The sequence below is a fragment of the Lutzomyia longipalpis genome, chromosome 3 (genome assembly GCF_024334085.1).
Source record: "Lutzomyia longipalpis isolate SR_M1_2022 chromosome 3, ASM2433408v1".
NCBI lineage: Eukaryota > Metazoa > Arthropoda > Insecta > Diptera > Psychodidae > Lutzomyia > Lutzomyia longipalpis.
In genome coordinates, this window is record NC_074709.1 from 1,890,810 (window position 1) to 1,912,857 (window position 22,048).

The window sequence follows — 22,048 nt, forward strand, 5'->3', positions numbered from 1 at the left end:
GAGGAATGTATGGGGCGGCCAAATGGCGTTCAATAAGTTTTGTGAGGAGGAGTGTTGGTTGGAAAAAAAATCTGCGGAAAAAATTACTCGTTCTATTCTTCCAACTAGTCTCGGTAACGCTTCAGTTGTTCTCACACTCACTGGAATCTATTCACGATCACCTGCGAGGTGTACGAGGGAACAGTTGTGACAAGTCAAGGTGATGCACGTCCGTCCAAGGTATGAAGTCAAATTCCCATCGAAAATATAATATTTTATTTTAAACCTTTTACTCCTCTTTCGGTTAAAAATTTTACTATGAAAAATTTTGTAAAAAAATGCTGAAGAATTTATATTGGAAGGGCACCTCAGAAACTCATTAAACGCATAATATCGATAAAGTCATTAATGCAATAATGTAAATTGCAAGAAAATTTTATAGAATGAATCATTGAAGCATCTCATGTAATTTTTAATACAAATTGTGCCTCTGTCTCAAATTTATCAGTGTACACAGCAACTAAGTATCTTAAAGTACTTCTTATTCAATTGTTTTCATACGATGGAGGAGGTTTTGTGTAGCACGCTCCACTAAGTAACACAATTGGACAGTAATTGGTCAAATTATCAAATAATTATTTTGAGTACTTAAGTGCTTGTATGTCCCTTTATTTTACTCTACAATGGGGCTCGTGTTTTAAAATACAGAAGAAGAAAAAAATCAGCAGTCAAACAACCACCAGGGTGATGACCTCAGCGTTGTAAAGGAGCTGCACACAAAAATTCCTCGACTATTAATTTCCTCAATTGCTCGTAAAAACACCCAAAATAATGAGGCGCATTGAATTAATTGCAGGAAATAGGAGAAAATGCAACTGATCGCAATCACTTTTCCCAGACTGTATTAGGCTCTCACAGGGTTGTGAAGAGTGTGAATAGCCCAACTGCCGTCTGGTGAGCCATCGCCACACACACCCATTAATTTCAGATAAGAAAGACGCTCTTTCGGTGGCTTCTTGTGGGCCCCGGGTTTTATGGTGAGCAAATATGATGTACTTAATTACATAGATTCATGGTCATGTTGGATTTGTTTCCTTCCGGCGAGAAAGGAAGGCACACACAGAGAGCGGGAGGAAGCACAGTGCGATGGACAAATGATAAAAAGGCCGCGCACAATTGAAGGCTTCAAGGGGGGCGAAGGGAGTGCAAGCGAAGAAAATTGAACATCATCAACTGGCCAGATGCTCAATTTTCTATTCCAATTTCAATTGAATTTCATGCCCTCGCGCCCTGAGAAGTCTCTCTCTCTCTCTAGATCAGCTGCCCTTTTTGACGCCTTTGCGCACATTATAGATCGCGCGTCTTTGACTGCACAAGTTGAAGTGCACAAGACGTTAGCCTAAGGCGTAGAGAAATTTATTTAAATGGCGATAAATGTATGTAATTTGTAAGATCCAGTGAGAAAATGTGCAATTTACGAGAAAAGCATCACGTAGAAATGATATAAAAACTTGAATTAAATGATTGATTTCTAAAAAAATATTTTATAAATTTTTTGAATATAATTTATCGGGAAAAGGAGTTTAGTCTTTTTTGTATCCTTCATTCGACGAGACAACTAGGACACCGATAATCTTGTAATAGGGGAACAAATTAATCTATCAGAAAAATGATTTATTTCGTCAGGACAAAAGCATAACATTCTCCCGACCGAAATAGAATATTTTCGTGATCAAATGGATGATTTTATTGACCAAGACGGATTTTCTAATTGAAGCAAGAAATCCAGGATTAATTGAGAAGAATAGACTACGAATTCGGTCAAAAATGCAATCAATGACGTCATTATTATTTTTGCTGTCTCTTTTAATTTATGAAACATAAAAATTAACTTTCTAAAAATGATCAAAGAAACATTAGCGTGAATGATTTGTGCATTAAAAATGTCAAAAAATACTAAAATGACGTCATTTTCTATGTTTTTGGAAAAATATTTCTGATTTTCCCATCTAATATATAAAAAAAGTAGAATGTCTGCGATCTAATTTATTAGTTATTTATTCTCTCTTTTAAGCGTATTCCGATCGCATTCTCTAATAAGAGATATTCCCATACAAAAACGAATAAACTCCTTTATGAATTATTTTTCAATGGAACAGGAATTGATGCTTATATTTCCTAGTGCTTTATTTCTTCTTCTTTAATTAAGGAATAATCCAAGGCAGTAGATTAAAAGAAAATCCCGAAGAAATCTTTGAAAATTGAAATCTTTTAATAAAAACCAATAAAAGCATAAAAAATTCTTTTTTTTTTAATTTTAAATTAATTTAAATGTAAAATCTAATAAACAAAATCATTCCACAAATAAATCTCAAACGAAACTCTTTATGAAAGTGAATTTGAATTCACTTTTAAACTTCAAGGGCATTTGAGGAACTTTACTTTCATGGACCCCTCTCTATTTGCTAACCACAGTGTATATTTCTTTGTCAGCAACGTCTTTCAATGCATCTGCACACAGCATCTGAAGGAATCATGGGAATATTTTTCGTGTGTGTGAGATGAAATGCTCATAAACCGCGGTGAATCCTTTGATATGGAAGAATCAAGCAGTAAAATCATATTTAAATAAATTTTATATTATTAGCATAATAGAAATCATTTCCTCTTTCCTATCCACATTCACTATCGCTTTCAAATGGGACAAAAAGATCCCGAAAAATCTATTACAACCCCAAATTCAGAGGGTAGGTACTTGATTCCCAAACCTTGAGTATGCAGCAAAAGGGTTGTGTAGAGGTAGGCAGTGAAAGTCGTTGGGAATGTATAGTGTTTCCTCGTTTTTTTTTACAGCATTGTCTGTCTCGGTGGCATTAGCATTTTGGGATGTTTTGCATTCGATGCAAAAAGCATCGATCCCTTTTGCAGAATATCGCATTAATGGCTTTTATTGTTATGCTTGTCATAATGTTACTTCTAATAATGCGATTTTCATATACAATCCATATTCTTTTTTTTTCTCTCACCAGCGAGGGCCCTAGGGGATGATGGTGCAGGTAGTAGCGAGGTAGATTCCCATACGGATCACTGACAAAGCCTCATGTGACAAAAGGTTGCACTATTGCTATTTTTTGGCGAATAATCGAACGTGTTTCATGGCTCTTGTGTGTATCTTTTTTTTCTATGCCCATCAATAGGCTTTTCACGAAGAGATTTCAATAGACCTCACCTTTCTTCCTCACTCATTTGGAGACAATGCCGTGAGCACAGAAAAAAGCCGCAATTCATTGTAGCCAATTTTGCTTTCAGGTCGAAAGATCATCTCTCCTTTTGACTTTTGTGTATAGGGGGGGGGGGCTCATTGTTCAGGTAAAAGGTCAAATATTTACTAGCAATTAACACCAACAAAAGGCACCACTTGATGGATCAATTAGTGGAGTTATCTGTGGCAAAAATCACACGCGGGAAGAATGTTTCGGAGTTGGACGTGCACACAGTCGTCTTGGGAGATTGGGAGATAAGAAAAGGCCAAGCAATGCCACAGCTTTTCTCAGTTCAATCATGCAGAAAAGCAGACAAGACATTTGATCCAAAAGAACAATTTCAACTAAAAGAATTTATTATTGATGACCTGTACTGCTTTTTTCTACCTGAGCATTTTGTGGTGGTGGTGGGCTAGCCAAGAGCGATGCTCCAAAAGGAATGACGGAATGTTGTAAATGTAAGATATTCGTTGTTTTAAGGCCTTCGCACAACACTTGGCTCAAATATGGGTTCAGTCGTTGCTTTGAGTGTTGAATTATTTTAATTATTCTGAACCAATAAAAAAATATTCTTTTTAATCCTAAATAGAATTCATAAAACTTTAAAGAAATCATTTAAAAATTATTTAAATGAATAAAAAGGTTTTTTTTTTGTTAAAAAAATTCTTTTTCAAATGATTGAAGTCAAAATTTCTAAAAGACTTTGAACTTCTAAAAAGAGTTTAACAAAATTTAATAAAATTTGTAATAACCTTTTAAACTCTAGCATAATAACAACATAATATAGAATGAATTCCCTATGTAAGAACATCTGTAAATATTTATTTATTTCAAAAATATCCCGAAAGGCAGCAAAAAGGTCCATTTAGCACAAAAAAGAGACATAATATTTGAAGAAGATTCTCCGGTCTTCATCACTTTTCCTTCAACCCCTCTCACGGTCATGGTCAGATGTTGAAAAGAAATGCTGTCGAGAGTGTCTTGAGAACTGTGAACTGGCTCCTTCTTTGCTGGTATATACGATAAATCTCCTGCGAAGGGAAGTAAATACACAAAAGGATTAAATTTTCATTCTTTTCCACCCCTCATTTTTTTTTGGGGGGGTGGATTTTCCTCAAGTACTTCCGCACCGCCTGGTCCAAACATTCCGCACAGTGTGAAGGGTGCAAATCCTTGATGTATTTGAGTGCTCCAAGAGCACGGTATGAAGTTCCTACGATCAAATAAAGCGTAGGAACTCTATACCTCGCTTATGGAGAGCACACGAATGTGTTATAATTTCTCTTGCGATGTGGGGATTTGTTCTTCTCGATGCCGAGGATCCCCTGCCGTAGCACGGGCCTCTCTGCAATTGCATGGGGATATTTATGATTGCACAAGTACCTCTAATTGCACGTAATTGCAGGAAGTTGAGCCGCGAAATCGCTCGATTGGGCGGTACACCCCATCCCTCAATGCAACCCAACCTCTTGTAATTGCTACCTTCCGGAGACCTCATAGGGTGGAAATTCTTTCAACTACTTCGATGGCAGAATGGACAGATAAATTGGATACTCGTGCGGGGAAAATTCCTCTGCAGCCACATTTTATCACCACCACCACTAATTGCCTTCTGTTTTACTCCTCTGCAGACGCGTCCACGTCTCGAAAAAAAAAATAGATGAAAATTGCTGCAATAGAGAATGTTGGTAGGGTGTATGTGGAAAACAGAAGGGAAATTTTCCACGGATTAATTGGAAAATGTATACTGCGGGAGAAATATCTGCAAAGATATAGAGAAAAGCTATTAGATAAATTGTGTCAGAGTTTTTTTTTACCATAAAATCGAATCAATATAAAAAAAGATAGGGGAAACTGAGGTAAGAGAAGTCAAAGACAAAATAGAAAATAATGACTTTCCGGGTTTTTCGTCGGTTTAATGGGGTTTGAAAGGGTTCCATTACGGTTTCTCACCCAGAAAAACTCACGTTTTCCAGAGCTTTCGGCTCCGTTCGGAGCCTTCTTCTGTGGTTACAGAGAGAAAGAATTCATTTACAAACATTTTCCACTCACTCAAAATTTTCCCCACGCTTGAGTGAGTGGAAAATTGTATTGTTTTTTGTAGAAAATGCTTGTAAATAAGTTCCTTCTCTCTGTAGCCACTGAAGAAGGCTCCGAACGGAGCCGAAAGCTCTGGAAAACGTGAGTTTTTCTGGTCGAGAAACCCCATTAAACCGACAAAAAACCCGGAAAATCATTATTATCGCCCAACGTCGGAAAATCACTACTTTTTAAGGAAATAGAAAATCCATTTAGAATTTTTTTTTCAACCAACAATTTCTTCTTAAACACCTTTGCTGTCTGAGTTTACTACGTCCCAGTCTCCCCTACATTGTACACAATGAAATTTCCTCTGACCAAATTTTCTATTCATTTTTGTGCTTCCGCGTAATTATAGCAGAAGCAATTAGCGAAAGTGGATGGTCTGTTTCTTGCGGTAAGTCCATAAAGAAGTAACCATAAACACCACATACAGCAACAAAAAAAGATGGTGCTGAAAGAAGATGAAATTTTTTGTGCATTAATCTTCATTCCCATTGTCACTTTGCCACGAGACAGTGAGACTAATTCGTCAGGCATTTCAATTTGTCAAACTAATTCAAATTAATTGAAACTAATTGCATTACTTGGCATTATTTCTTACTCTGAGAAAGAAGAAGAAAAAAACCTTCATGACAAAATTGAATGTCTCGCATCTCATTTTGGATGATGAATGAGGATTTATCTTTTTTTGGGTGAAAAGATGAATTTTCTTTTGAGACACATTGTGAAGGAATTTTCTCCTTGTGGTTGATTTCGCGGGACCACAGCCTCTCCTTCTCTCCGCGTGTATGATATGCTCTTATTGCGAGAGATAATTTTAATATTCGTGAAAATCCCGCTCATATCGAGAACTTTTAATACTTTCAACTCTATACAAGGGAGAATTGGTTGTGGGCTCCCGTGGGGGTAAAAGGAAAAAAAGAAGATTGCGAGAATGAAAGTGTATGATGTTGGGGGGTAAACCCTCCTTCTATTTCTTTTTTGGCATATTGTTATTAAACAGTACTTGAACATGAAGAATATTGCAAGAGAGAGAATTTAGAGGCAGCTCATGCTTAAGTATGTAATATTATTTTGTCAGAATTACCCTCTCTGGTTGTATATGAGTTTTTTTTTGACTGTGTATGATTACGCGAAGGCACAACACACGAGGGGGGTGATTTTGTTGTCATGGGGTGGAACGAGTTGCTCGACAATAGGGCCAAAAATATGTAATGCCATAAGGATATTACATTCCACATCACTCTCCTCATACAGCGATCGTTCATTTTTTCGCCCTATTATCTTCAATTCCGCGCGTTTTCGTGCAACGTGTGCGCGGGAGAGTTTAGTTTTCCGCTTCTGACGAGGCCCGCCCTCTCATGTTTCACCACCCCAGGACGTACATGCTGAGCACACCCACCCCGGACGTGGCTGCCATCGTATTAATATATGAAAAAATAAAATGTACAACTCCACTCTTTTTTTTTGTACCATATACACCATACCTACCGAAAAAAATCCCGCGAGTGTGTTTTTCCTATCGTGTATGGGGTAGGGTATAAATTTTTATGAATTATTATTTATGGGCCCCACCACTGCCAATGAAATGGTGGTCTGTGTCTCTCTGGTGGGCTGCAATGGAATGGGTCTAATTTATACTCAACTATATGGGGCCCGAAAATGCGATAAATTCAAGTGCCACCACTCACGGAGCCCCTCCAAAAAAAAATTCGAGAGAACACCAAATCACCCCCATTCCACACACAAAATCGTTGAGTATCGCATGAAAATCGTTTATTGATAAATATTGCGACATTTACACCACACCCACCCACATCCACCGAAGCACCCCCCTCGTGAGCACCCTCTTCCGGGGGGTGTAGTCGCGCACACGATTTTACCACCCACCAGTACTCATTAGTTTGGGTGGATGCCAGAGGTCCTCCAATGTATCGCACAAAATGTGTTTTTTTATTAAAATATTTGCACCACCAGTGGCGTGTGTCGCCCATCCTCAAAAAGCCTCTTTTTTTCGCGCTGTCGCACCAATTAATCAAATTGTCTCCCTCCGCCCTCGGAAAAAACACCCAAAAGCCATTGCAGAAGGTGTTTTTCAAGTCACGGGACATGAATTTTTGGGCCATACACTTTTTTTGTGTGATTTTAGCAAACAGAACCCCCCACGTGGTGAATAATTACGTAAAACACTATTGGTAATTTGGAGAATTCACAATGGAGAGAACATTCAGTAGGGCAAAAAGTTTGTTTCTGGTTTTATTTAAATTTCACCCACATAATTCGCATAAGAAGTGGTTTTTTGTTGAGATTTTATAGACTCTGAAAAAAATTGCTTTCCAAGTTTAAGGTTAGCTTAAATGGATCTTTTTTATTAAATTGATTTAAAAAAAAAAAACTATTAATTGAATGAAATGAAGATTTATAGACTTAGGGGTAGATTCTGGATACAAATCTTTTCTTTTCTTTCCTTGCAATTCATCAGTTAAAAGATTTTTTGTATTCTGGGAAAAATCTTAAAAGATTTTGACATTTTATTTCTTTCTTTAAAGTCTGAAAGATAATTACTTTTCTAGGGCTCTTTAAAGTTCTTTCTGACTGTTTTCTGGAACAAGTTATTCTTTGTTTTTCTTTTATAGAAGGACAATAAAATGATTTAAAAACTCCACCTGTCAAAATCTTAGAACAAACTTTTAAGGTTTTAGAGTAGAAAAGAAATGATTTTTTATCAGAATCTACCCCTTAATCTGCTTTTCTTGATATGGAGACGCCTGGTACCAGGCGCAAACACTTTTAGATAATTGCAATATGAGGACAAACTGTCAAACCAAATAAAAATCCTTTTATATTTTAAATAAAAAGGATATTTTCTAGGCCTTTCCGTGTGTTGCTTATTTGCTTCAATTCAGTAAGAAAATTATGCAATACTTAAACATTTTACAAAATAGTAAATATCTTTTAGAATCAATTCAATTAAATCATTCTTCATCCCATCATCCAAGAATAAACACTTCTTTAGAATAATTGAAAATAACATTAAAAGATAAAGAGGTGTAAATTCAATGGCAAATAATGTAAAGTGGAAAACAATAAATTGCAAATTCCACATCACGAAGGTAAATAAGTAGTATAAATTTTCATTCACAATATCATTTTATATGCATATCGTTTGGGATAATTTCCCGCATTTATCCATCAATCTGTACATAAAGAAGCGAATGGCGGGGATTAAGTGGGAAAATTACGATGGAAAAATTCTCCCATTCATCGTTCCAAGGTGAATTCATTCAATCACATAAAGAATCCCCCGCAAGAAGTCCAATCGAATACCTTTCGCGCGCATTGCATAATTCACTTAATAACTCCTCCGAGAGCCCCGCGAGAGTGGCTTTAATCGGAGATTAATTCATCGTCTTGCGCGACTGTGGTTTCTCCTCAATCGCCTCTCTTTTTCCATGATCTTCCACCCATTGTGACCAATTGGTGCAGGGAGTTGTTTCATCTTCCTTCCACATCCTCAATCTCACCTCAAATTGACTCACGAAGTCCCATTTTATTCACGAATTGTCTCTCTCTCCCATGTTTCTCCCAACCAATTGCCCATTCACTCAAAATGCGCGTGCCACAATAAATCTTATTGCTGCTGCGTCCCCCCCTCGCACCCCCCCGCACTCAATAACTGATTGATTCCTGTCTATTGCAAATTAATTCTCCACCAATGTGCCTTTGCCGAGACATTCGTGGCAATAAATTCATCGAAACATGCACAATGCACCTCTCACGGAATATTTGTTTGTGCTAAAAGGTGCCCTGCATTATATCTGGGCATAAGAGATATGGAAATGGCCTTTGTGTGTTAAGTGACTGGCTAAATAGTAAATTGCAAGCCGCAAAAGTGATATGTGTTTTCTGGCATGGAAAACCACATATCAATTCATCAAATTGACTCAATATGTTAACATTTCACGCACAATCGTGGTGCGGGCAAAACACCAAATTTATTGCCTAAATTGTTACATCGGATGAGCGCGTGGTTTAGAAGTTATCACGTGTGGTGTCTATGTTGCAACACTCATAGGAATGTACTTATATGCTGCAGCATATTTTGGCGTTTCATTTTCCTTTGGAAATGAATTATTTTGAATTTAAAAAATCCCTCATTTTCCTTGCATCAAACTTCTAGGCAATAAGAATTATCCTCTAAATATCTTTATAATTGAAATCAAATAATTATCACGTAAATATTCTTCTCAGTGTTCACAACATTCTTCCTTTTGCATCATCCCGCATCTAAAACGTAATTTTTCCAGCAAATTTATTACCAATTCACTCAAACGATCATTGAAGGAATTTAATAAAACCGCAAAGCTATCGATGAGCATCACGGCGTGCGGAAAAGCGATGCAAAGAGATTCTTGGAAAGTGAATAATAAGAGAATTGTTTGTAAATTCCATGGACATTATTAAATAAAAATAATTTCCGATTAAATGTCCGCGATTAGATACAATATGAGTCTTCAATAAACAAAATATCTCTTTATAACAATTTATTCCATCTTTTCACTTTCAATCGCGCCTATCTCAGTTGCTCTTTCGCCTTTTACTTTCTCGCGCCCGCGGGGTCTTTGGGCGATAGGATGAAAGGGGTCAAAGGTGAAATGATGATTTTGCGTGAACACAACGACCGATACGGGACTGATGTTGTGTTCACAATCTCAATAGCAGAGTTCATCGAAATGGGGCTCAAATTGATCTTTACTTCTAAATAAATAAATTTCCTTCAGTTTAGACTTAATTTGAAAGGAAAAGTCACAAAGCTATGTAGACTGAATATGTTCTCATCAAGGCTTTTCTTGCAAAGAGTACAGACCATAGTGCTGGTCACCGTTCACGTCGATAAAAAAGTGTCTCCGACGATGAAATGGGCAAAAAATGAATATAATTTTTGCTGTGTGTGAAGAGCCAGTTGCTGAGAGACCATAGTGCTGGTGGCGCAATATTTAACCAAACGACAAAATGTCGTTTCTTGGAATTCCAACATTAATCACACAAGGGGGGTTGTTGAACCATGCGGCCGCACGCTCAATGCATTAGATGCATTAATTTTACATTCACCCCCCATCATATCCATTAATTTTCCTCAAATTATCCCACAAAATTGAGACCACTTCGTATATAATCTGATTTTTTTTTGTCTCCTCGCACTCGACATACATTTCGGCCCAAACATATTGTAGCTTTTAATTTAGCTGCCCTTGGCAATGGGTCGGAAAAAAATTTATTCAACATCTCTTTGGGTTGGTGATGGACAAAAAATAAATTGGTTGGTTTTATTAAATAAATATCGGAGAGAGGAGAAACGTGGAAAAAGCATTGTGGCGATTAGAAACATTACGCTAATGAAAAGGAATGTCTGGCGGTCTTTTTTTCGGTGTTTTTTTTAAGAGGATTGTTTTTGTCGAATGAGAAATTAAATAATTTATTAATCTCCATCTTTTCAATATTTCACAATTTAAAAGGATTATTTTTCCTTCTTGTAGATTGAATTTTGTGAAATTGGAAAAACTAATATTTTTTTTTAACCCTTTAACGTCCAACGTGAAACATAAAAACATTGAAACATGCGCTCTTTTATCGCGATTTTTATTCTATGAATTTTTTTAGAGGACTTTTCTCAGTCAGAACGTCTTCTTTAGCCCCTTATGCGTGATTTTGATGCATTTCTAATATGAAAAAACAATTACATTCATAAATAATTGAAAAAATAAAATGTTTCACGTTTGGGTCACCGTATGACCCAAAAAACGTTAAAGGGTTAAATGGAAAACTATGGGGAAAGTGTAAAGATTAGAAAACTGCAAAAAATAGGAATTAGGTAAGTTTTTTTCTCTGATAAATAAGAGTTAAAAGATTAAATATAAAGCAAGAAAAATCATCAGTATTGGAATATTTTCTTAACCCTTTAAATACCTCTGGGAATTTTGCTTAATCGAACAACTAGACTTTGAATAATTTTTTAACGATCAATAAAATAGATAAAGACAATTCTGCCCAAGTTATTTGCTGTGAAACTTGATAGTAAAATAAATAAACCAACTAAGTACCTACTGTATATACCTATTAATTCATTCCCTTCCTCTACACAGTGTAATATGTTGTATACAAAGGAAAACCCTAAAGTAAATGACATAAAATTGCATTACATTTGCTGCAAAAACATCGCATGCCCCACTGCAGTGCCCCAATGCGACAGTCCATCTCTTATCGGACATTTATCAGGCAATTCCCCCACATCTGGACAATACCGAAGGTCTCTCGTCTACCATGTTCTTTTCCCGCGCATTCCGTCGTACATAAATATTAATTTCACTGTTTATTTTAATAAGCGCAATGTGGTTGAAATTTGTTGTTGTTGGTGTATGTATTTGAGTTGTCGTTTATTTTTTTTAATATCTCTCTCTCAATATAATTTAAACATAACATCCAATTCAACATCCCAGTGCATTTTATTGCTTTTCTTTCGCTCTCTTTGTCCAACAGCAGAATAATGTGAAGTGTACAACAATAAATAATAATAATATGTGTAAAAGGTACAAGGTGCACACACGTGGAAATTGTAAAAACGGAACGTTGTGAGACATCTGCATGATTTACTCATAGCTACACGTATATATTGATGGAACATACATTGGTTAAATCGGAAACTCATCATTAAACGACACATTTTTGCCGTTCTATTGATGGGGTACAAAAAAATAAGTTTGTGGAAGGGACCCCTTTTGCAGTAACGAGATCGCTTTTGTGGTCACTTTAATGATGATCAATGAAAAGGAATATGTAGGTATATACGTATGTTTTTTGAGGAAATACCTACGAGAAGTTTTTGCCACTCTGTCATTAGCGTGTTGACGGCATTGTGGTTTCTTTTGCTTCTGGTCGTCGACTCCTTGTAGAGTAAATGGATTGGATATGAGACATTCCTGCATTTTGGTCCTCTTTTCCTGCCTTTTTCTTTCGGCAATTGCGTGAAAATTGCCCAACAATACACGAAAATACGCGAACAAGGTACTTTGACTGTTTGTTTGTTTTCATTTTATTAAAAAAAATAAATTATTCAAGAAATTCTTGAAAAGAATAAAAAAGAAATTCCATGTTTTCAACATAAATTAAAGGACTTTGTATCCTTCTCTGTATATTTCTTTTTAAATTCAAACTAAAATGTAAGTTTTGACCACCCCTTAAACATGCAGTCAATTCACCTTGACTCGCACAGCACTCAAGAAAATATTTTTTAGGTTTTTTTATGAGTCCCCAATATTCGTGAAAACGCAGAGAGAGATATTCTTGTTGTGGCACTTTTTGCCCAATCTGGTGGTGAACATCATAAAATTACGGGATAAATCATTGCAAATGGTTATTTGGAAGGGCTTCCTTATTTCTCTCTTGCCATTCGCCTGCAATTACCATCATGCCACCACGAAAGAGAGATTCACGCTAAAAGCCACCTGAATGTCTTTTCATGCCAAAATGTTTCACCGAACCCGCAAAAATTCTTCGTTGTAGAGAGAAAAAAAAAAGGAAGATCTCTGAACACATCATCTTTTACTGTTTCTTATTACACTTTTTTCTTCCCTCTCCGTTGCGCACCCATATCCCCAAAATTGATGGCACAAAAGGTTTTGCCCAATTGATTTTGAACCGAAGATGAGAATCGAGGGTCTCTTCTTCCACCATCCACTGTCGATCTGTGAGATGGGTTCTTCTTGGTGATGAGACACACACAGATGGGGTTCATTAACCCCTTTTGACGACTCAATTTCCATTTCAAAATAATAAAAAAAAAATTATGTATATGCTGCCTTTTATTAATGGTCTCATTTTGAGAATAGACATGAGATAAAAATCATGTTTTTTTCCCAAATACGAATTCTTTCTTGAATCGAGCCGTTGATGGTTTTTCACCAGAGAACGACCGGTTTCCAAACGTGCACACCGTCTTGTGGGTTTTTGGATATTAATTAAAGAAAATTGCCAAGCAGTTTTTGGTTGATATGAAGAAAATATAAATTATAGGAAATTAGTTGGTATACCACAATCGTGGCATACCAAGTATTGTAATCATCGGAAAAACCGACCACTTCAGATCGGGCTCAAACTTGGTATGAGCACGTTTTAGACATCCCACATTACGAAAATGGTGGTGGAAAATTTTTGATCCGGCCGGCCGGCCTGCCGGCCTGCCGTTGGTCCCCATTTTGCCTTATAGCTCGAGAACGGTAACAGATAGAGACTTCGGGTTTGAAGTTTTCTATAGAAATGTGGGTGTAAAATTTCATTTTTTCGCATTTTCAAAATCCAAGATGGCCGCCGTCCGCCATTTTGAAATACCGTTAACCACTTCCTTTGTAGCTAGAGGTCTGAAATTTTAGTATGTTGTAGGGCTTAGTGAGATGTTTTCATCAACAATTCACACTTGAAAATCGGTCAAGCGGTTTAGCAAATATGGCGGCCTAAAGCAAAAAGTGTTTTTTCGATATAACTCGAGAACGGCTTGACCGATTTTGATCATCTTGATATCAAATGAAAGGTATTGAGAAGCCCTACAACTGTTTAGAACATTTCAAGTTTTAAAAACATCCGCAAGAGGCGCTAAAAACAAAAACAAAAATTGCCTAACTTTAAGGAGCTATATCTCCGAATCCCCATCATAGATTTCCTTGAATTTTTGATATGTTGTAGCCTGACTCAATATCTATCACCAGTCCGAAAATGAAGAAAATCTATGTCGCCGTTTAGAAGATATGGCAATTTGAAAAATTCTTAAATTTGAAAAGTTCTAAGAGCCATATCTCTTGAACCGCTTGTCCGATTTTGCTCAATTTGGTATCAAATTAAAGGTTATGCAAAACTCTAGAACTTTCTAGAACATCAAAAACCTCTAGGACCATTCCTTCAGAACGAAAAGTGAAAAAAACTGTTTTTGTTGAACAAAAATCTGCCATTTTGTGTTCTGGAGGTGACCTTGAAATGTATCGAAATATATGTCAGATTATAGCTTATTTCAATACCTTTCCAGAACTAGTCTCGAAATTTTTGTAGGTCTTGTGGAACTTGAGATATAACCATTTTTGTCTTTCGAATTGATGAATTTCATAAAAAAAATCAACTTTGCCTACTAATCCTACTTACAAATTAAATTACAACGCATAGACTGACCCATCCGCGATGTGGTATACCAACTCTAATAACTGGACGCGTTATGATTGACTTTATACAAGGAATTAAAATTAATTTATCATTTTGTTCATAAAAGATTCATCGTGTTGTTCATAATGGCGTTAGTCTTTTCGGCACTTGAATTCTGTATTTCAGCGCTCTTCATTCTTTTTTTCTTCTTCTTCAACCCACACCATTAATATTTGATTTAGTGAGAAATTATACTGCGGTATGCTCTATACTAAATGCTTAAAAAATCCATTTGAGCATTTTTTATAACAAAGAATGAAAATGACATTAAAATTTTAATGGGAAGTCTGTCATCAGCAGCCACTTGATAAAACAGTGAGAGTATTTAATTATTGATCAATTAAAGTGTTTGTTGTCCTTTTAATAAAATATAGGTGATCAGTGTGGATTTTACTTTCGAAGCTTTTGAAAATTTCATAAAGAAAATTGATTTGAAAAATATCCGAAGAAATATTTGAAAAATCCCATTAAATATTGAACCGAAAGAGCACATAAATTTAAAGATTGATACCCATGTATGAGATATTGAGGTCAATGTTTGCACACCCAATTTCGGACGGGCTGTATGGCCGAACAAAATTCTTCCAAAGGGGTTAATGAACGGGAATCGATTATAAGAAGGGCGGGAAAGTTGAATGAATAATATCTAAAAAGGCATATTTCGTCCAAGGGCCCCCAAAAAAGGGGTGGATTTGTAATTCTAGGGCGGATATAGGGCAATTAGAGTTCACCCAAAAAAGAAGAAGATCCCAAAACGCACATGGGGGTTAAAATGTTTATTTATTCACCTGGGTTTGTGCTGCAAAGTCATCTTCCTCTCTAAGGCAGGAATATTTGCGATTTGCATACTCGTTCTGGGTTCCTCAGGTGGTTCTTGTTGATGTTGTGTGTGCGAAAAAGTAGTCAGGGCAATGGAGAAAAAAAAAGGTTGAAGTTTGCGCCTCCATGGAGTAATCAAGTTGTACATCGTGGTGTGTAATTTAGAAAATATGTGTAAGCGTCGAAATGCTGTCCAGTCAAAGGTGTGTCCAAATACGCTTTCGATTCCTATCTGGACTGACCGTTGGTCCCGGGGAGAGTTCTCCTGCAATAATAATATTAAAATTTGAGCCACAAATAACCCATGAGGCAAAGGGAGAGATGATATCACTGGTTAGAATGTTTTTCTCTGTAATAAAATGCTCATCAATTGGATTTCTTCTCCTTCTTTTTCCGCCCAAGCGATTGCTACCAAAACAGTTGAGGGCAATTTTACTTAATTCCACTCATTCGATGGGGTTTTGAATTTTGCACGAGAACATTGGGAATCAATGAAATATTGAGATAAGTTTCAGGATATTTCAAATATTTTCTTATGTATTAATTTTGCATCATCAAATTTAGCCCTAAATAAAATATATAAAATTTTCAACAGTCCTTTCACTAATTTCTGTGCTAAATGTGTTTATAAAATTTTTCTAAAATTTAAAATTATTTTTTTTACTCACTCCATATATAAAAAAGAAAACTTCTTATCAAAAAAAAATCAACAAAAAAAACATAGCAAAAGCACAATAAATTTCTTAAAGCAGTACATTCAACTGTGAGGTCAATATTTTGCAAAACTGATAAAGCTTCAGCTGAAATTTCGCCACATCCTTAAAGAGAAGCCATTTCTGCGAGGAGATAAATCGTGATACAGAGTCTGATTTATGGGACTCAAACGAGCGGCATGAGTCAATAAATTTGCAAACTATCGTAATCTTTCGGATGAAATTTTCGTGCCTAAAGTCATAAATTTTCACATTAATATTCCAACATATTCGAGCAATCAATTGAGGGGGGCTCAAACTGTGAGCCTCGAACAAAATTGGAAATTTAATCTGACCACGATGGAGAGCACGATGATCGTTTGGCCCATCCATCGGCATCAGGCATATCGTATATATATTTCTTCGTATTTTTTTCCTCGCTCCATTCTTTCTCCTCTGAGTCGCGGCCTGAGGGTCGGAAAACGGGGAGAGAAATTAGATGTTTGCTGCTGGACACCCGAAATCCACGCACCGAAGCACGCAAAAAAAAGGGAAGGCGCAAGAAAGGCAATTTTGCTGTTGCGTTGAGCAATTGAATATGCTGAAAATGTTACCAAATTAAATTCAAGTTGCTTAAAGTGTCCATCAAGGAAATTTATGGCATGGGAAATCTCGGTGCCTCAAGGTGTCTTGTCTCAATAGTCGTATCACTTACAGCTTTAGCTTTTTTTTGGCGCCAAATACCCCATTAAGACACTACAACACAAAATGTATTCAACATGCAAACAATGTTACATGCACAAGAATCAAAATAAAATATTTTTGCGAAGTGTTACAAGATGAATTATTGCTTGTGTTTCTTTTCTTTTCTTTTTCTGCTTGTGCCAAAAGGGTTTTTTTCTACCCTCAATCCCATAGGGTGTGATGGCAGCAAAGGTAATAATGTAGCCCTTTCCTTTGAGGTAAAATTTTCCTTCTTCAAAATTTCTTTTGTTGCATCATAAAAATATTTTATTTCTATGCAAGAGATCTTAAGTGATCTACAGGCAGACTATATAGAAATTTCTTTCCCAAAACTCTTTTTCAAAATTTTATCTTAAGGATTTTATCCTTGCCTAGCTGGGAATCAATCATTTAATTAATTTAAACAGCCCCTTGCAAAGAAAAATTCTTCAACTTTTTCTCACTACGTTTTTTTTTCTTTCCTTTTGAATTGCATAAAATGCAAATTTGTCAATGAAATTGAGACAGTGTGAGATCCTGAAAAAGGATAATAAATACACTCTTTGCCACTTAATCCTTTCTCACTGGCATTTTCTTTCCACCATTCACATGCAAAATAACCCCTTACGATTGAATATAACAAGGTTAAAATTCAAAATGATTAACTGTTTGCACGAAAAGGGTTTTCAAATCGATACACGGAAAGGATATTTTCTACACCCAAAAGAATTCTCTTTTGCACCACAGACCCACAATTTAAATGACAATACCCCCTAAAAGTCGTGAGAAAGTCCTCAACGATGGAATTCTTACTAATTAAAATAAATTTCACATCAATCTGAGACCGTGGAAACTTATGGATGGAACCCAGAGAGAGAGGAACTTCTACTACGAATATATTTTGGGATGAATGCGCCACCCTTTATCATCTCAGCGCGAACTGACAAATCGTCTGCGAATTAATAAATTATTGCTTGTCCAAATAAATGTGGCTTCTTGCTGAATTAATGTGTACATATTTATTTATGATAATCACGGAGATTTGTTCAAGCAGACGACGACAGAGAAATCCCAACCAATTGAAAGATGATGATTGGAAATGTACACGGAATTTTGCGCGAGGGATTCTCCGTCATTTCAACTTTAGAGGGATGTGTGTAATCCCTATGGCAATATGGGGTCTTTAGATTGCTTTCCCCGGCTTTTCTCTCTCTAAGATATTTCACGAAGGATTCAGTGTGGTAGATTTTCATCCAAAAAGCTGATTGAAATCTATTGATCTGCCATGATCTTACTACGCGAGCGTCTCAGACGGAATTTGTACAACTTATTATTATTATTATCATGTCGGGGAGGTCAATGTATTTCAAATTGTTTCATTTTTGTACATTTCTAAATTCTCTCTGGCAAAATATTTACGTGGCATACGTAATTTTAAACGGGGAGGGTATTAAATCCATGAAAGAAATCCTTTAAATCAAATTAAATTATTGAATTTTTGGAAATAGTATATGTGAGATGTTGCTTTGTTTTAGCTTTTTTATACTTTATTATTTAAAAGTTTATATCTAAGAAAATACTCGAAGAAATTCAAAAAGAAAGACATTGCAGGAAAAAATTATTCAGAGCGTCGCTGGACTTCAAAAACACTTCAAGATTTTGAACGTAAATCCCAAGAAATTCCCCAACTATATAGGTTTCCATATTGAGTTAAATAAATCAAATTAAAATTCCTGTTTGCAAACTTCAATCAACAATATTAATTTGCATATTTTGTACCAAGTCAATAAAAATTTAATTTTTATAATAGTTGCATATAATTAAAATTAATACGCAAAACATGTTTTGAAACATCTTATTTGTCTCTAATGATGTGACGATGTTAATAAACAATCTTGAATGCCATTATAAATGTTTTAAAACTTGGCAAAAGAGGGGACTAAATTGTTCTGTATATTATTTCTGCAAATGAATACCCCCTGGCTACTAACAAATTATTGGTTTAGTAATAATTTATTTTCATGTTTTGGAGTCTAAAATTAAATGCACCGAGTGGAGGGAAAATAGTTTGCAATCGTTTAGTCATGTTGTGCAGCATAGTTCAAGGTGGAAAGCACCCTATTATCCAAAAAATGCTGCATGTTGAAACTTTTCTAAATTTCCACTCCTCCATATGTATATGTGGGGAATTGTTGGGTGTTATGTCGCTCACAGAGTCTTTGCATGCGGAAGCAGTCCACGCTGCTGTCTCAGAGCGAATGCAATTGCGAAATAATGGCGTGAAATATGCTTGAGAGTTTTGTGAACGCGCCTTCAGACATATTGAGCAAATTTTCCCTACATACGCAAAAATGTTAATGGGCAAAGTTTTTCATCCATTGCGGATAATTTATATATTTACATTTGGGCTGGGTCGCACAATTGCACCCTTCAATTGCACACAGACACACACGAGTAACTTTCCAACTTGCAGACTTTTCGGCCTCGATGGCAAATGCGATATGGGCTGTCTGTGGCAAACATGGTTGTGGAATGGCTCTGAAGGTGGAGGGTCTTCCTGCAATGGTGTGGTCCCACACCCCTCCGTGCACAACACTACAAAATTCTCCGTGTGCACTAATGAAATTATCTCTTTTCCACGGCCCCGTACACATTTTGGGGTGGTTTGTTGGTGCATTGAAGTGTGACAATCGCGCGAATGCGAGACACAGAGAGGGAGTGTGCTTATTGGTTGATTGACCCCTTTTACCATGAGTGCCAGAGATTTTCTTCCTGGGCTTGTGTGCAGTACAATGGCCACAAATGTGTGGTGGCTGCGCGCGCGATGGGTCCAAATTGATGAATGTCTCTGATTCATACGGAGGACAAATTCATCGGGCCTTTGTCCTCCACAAACATTGTGTAATAATATCATTGAAAAGAAGAAAAACAGCACCGACCAACAAGTCGGGGCTTCTTCCTTTTTCACGTGTGGCTCTCAATATATTTTATTGTTTATTGTGAGCCGCAAGAAACACCATGAATTGAATGTTGGAATCAATTGTTATACGATGATCGCGCCGGGGGAAAAGAAAAAGGGAATTTCTTTTACGACAAGGTAACCTGCAGAGTTCGTCTTCTCCGCGCACAGTCGTTTTTTTTCTTTTTTCTACCTCAACTTCCACACTAACATTCCCTCATTCTCAGTATACCGTCTTCTTTTCAATCGCACCAACCTCCTCTTCTGGGCCGCAAAGAAATCAAGAAAAGAAGGATCGAAGAAAAAAAATCCAGACACCGGAGCCATGCACCAAGTATTCAACTTTAGCCGTCTTTTTTTCCCATGTCCTCATACCCATCATCTTGCCCCATGTTCCATGTCCCTCTTCAATCGTATTTTCGGCTACCCAATCCAATAAATACAATACACCAGGTAATGTGTCAAATTGCAATAAACTGACGCAAGGTGAAACGATTGTTAGCCGTCTTACCCTCTTTTCTTCCTTTTTTTTCTTCCTCACCCTCGATGGGATCTTTTTTTTCTTCTTCTTCGTTTTTTCCTCTCAAGAGGACACGAAAAGCAACCTCAACCTACACACAGCTCAAATGCCCAAACCAAGGATTAGATGCCTTTAAAAGAAGATCTATTTTGTCATTCTTGCAGTAAAACACCCAAGTCAAGTAAAAGTGAGGAAAATCCAATTATCGGCAGCATATTTTTTTTCTCACAGCACATAATACATGCAATACATAATACACCCAGCCTATCCCTCACCCCATAAGTTAATTTCTTCCCCAGCATAGAGCAACTGGGCCGCAAGAAATTCCTCATTTGCTTTTAAAATAGAATTCAAACACGTCCAAGGTTATAAATGAGTTGGCATACATCATAATTTTTCTTCGGATAGCCAAGCCCGAAAGGGAAAAAAAAGAAACCACTGACCCAAGAAGACTTAGCCACGGATAAAGGGTATTATATGTACAATCTCACGTTCGAACGTAACGCAAGAAGGGGTTAATATTGCAAAATTTTAAAGCTTCTTATGAGCATTTGAGATGTGTTCTGCATAATAAATTAATATGGATAAGTTTTAATTATTTAGATACTTATAGCTCGACAATGTAAATATTATATTACCCTGCCAATTTTCCACTCTAAATAATTAATAAACAAATTGAAACCGCAAAATTTCTTGGTTTTCATGTTAGTTTTGTTCAAAACCACAAAGATTTTTTTTTATTATGTATTTTGAGTCAGTTTAAACTGCTAAAACGTTTCGTGAGTCTAAACACGTTTTCATTAAAGCAGGTATATAATGTCGTTAAGGATCCTTTTCATTCCAATAATTTCCAATAACAATGTAAAAAAAATCGTAAAACATAACGTTAATTGCCTTCTATATTTCGCATATAAATCCCAGAATATATATCAGAAAAAATATCTTTCTATTCATATATTCGTTTACCTTCTAATTTACAAAGTCATTTATTTATTTTTATGATTGCCCCCTTAGCACCTTCCCATCGCCGCATTCTTCCACCACACCAGCAATATTCTCTCCAAAGAATCATCATCACCCAAAAACTTCTAATTATGGACTCTCAATGCGCGATCATTAATCAAAATTTATGTATATCGTAAAATAATGTGTAGTTTTGACAAAAGAACGAGCAGCAAATTAATTCATCAGAGATTGAAAAGCTTCCTCTCGCCAGTCAATGAAAACTCTATTGAACTGTGTGACACACTTGATTAATTAATTATTCGGGCATCGTAAATTGGAAATAAATAAATTAACGACTAATTTGAGGCGCCATCGCACACCAAGAAAATCAATTAATTGTGAGATGAAAAGGAAACGAATTAAAAAATTATATGGTCGTATGAATTGATTTTCATCGTTTCTTTTCAGTCGACACTCGAAAAAGTAAAACGAAAAAATGATCATATGTGGATCACTTTTTGGACGGCTAGCTTCTTATTTATTTATTTATTTTTTTTGATTTTTACGTTGAAACCGCGAAGCCTTTTAAGTGCTTTTATGCTGTATGGTAGAAAAAAATTCCCACCGTTACGACGGTGGCCGTGGGGTGATTTATTACGCGTAGAAAATGTGTCTGATTGGGAGCAAGAAAAAAAAAGCACCTGCACTAATGGAATAATTGCGCAATCGTGTCTCACAAGAGGTTGAAATTCAAGCAGAAAACCCAGAGTTGGAGAGGAATAACACACACAAAAAAAAGAAAGAAACATAATCCACCAATTTA

General features: G+C 36.3%; 1 long non-coding RNA gene across 1 annotated transcript in view; it reads right to left on the reverse strand.

Moving 5' to 3' along the window:
* Positions 1 to 10,773: 10,773 nt before the first annotated feature.
* Positions 10,774 to 22,048, reverse strand: part of LOC129794038 (uncharacterized) — a 30,329-nt gene continuing 19,054 nt past the window's right edge. The window contains exon 3 of the long non-coding RNA XR_008750990.1: positions 10,774 to 15,651. This is a non-coding gene — a long non-coding RNA (uncharacterized LOC129794038). The remainder of the gene's footprint in view (positions 15,652 to 22,048) is intronic.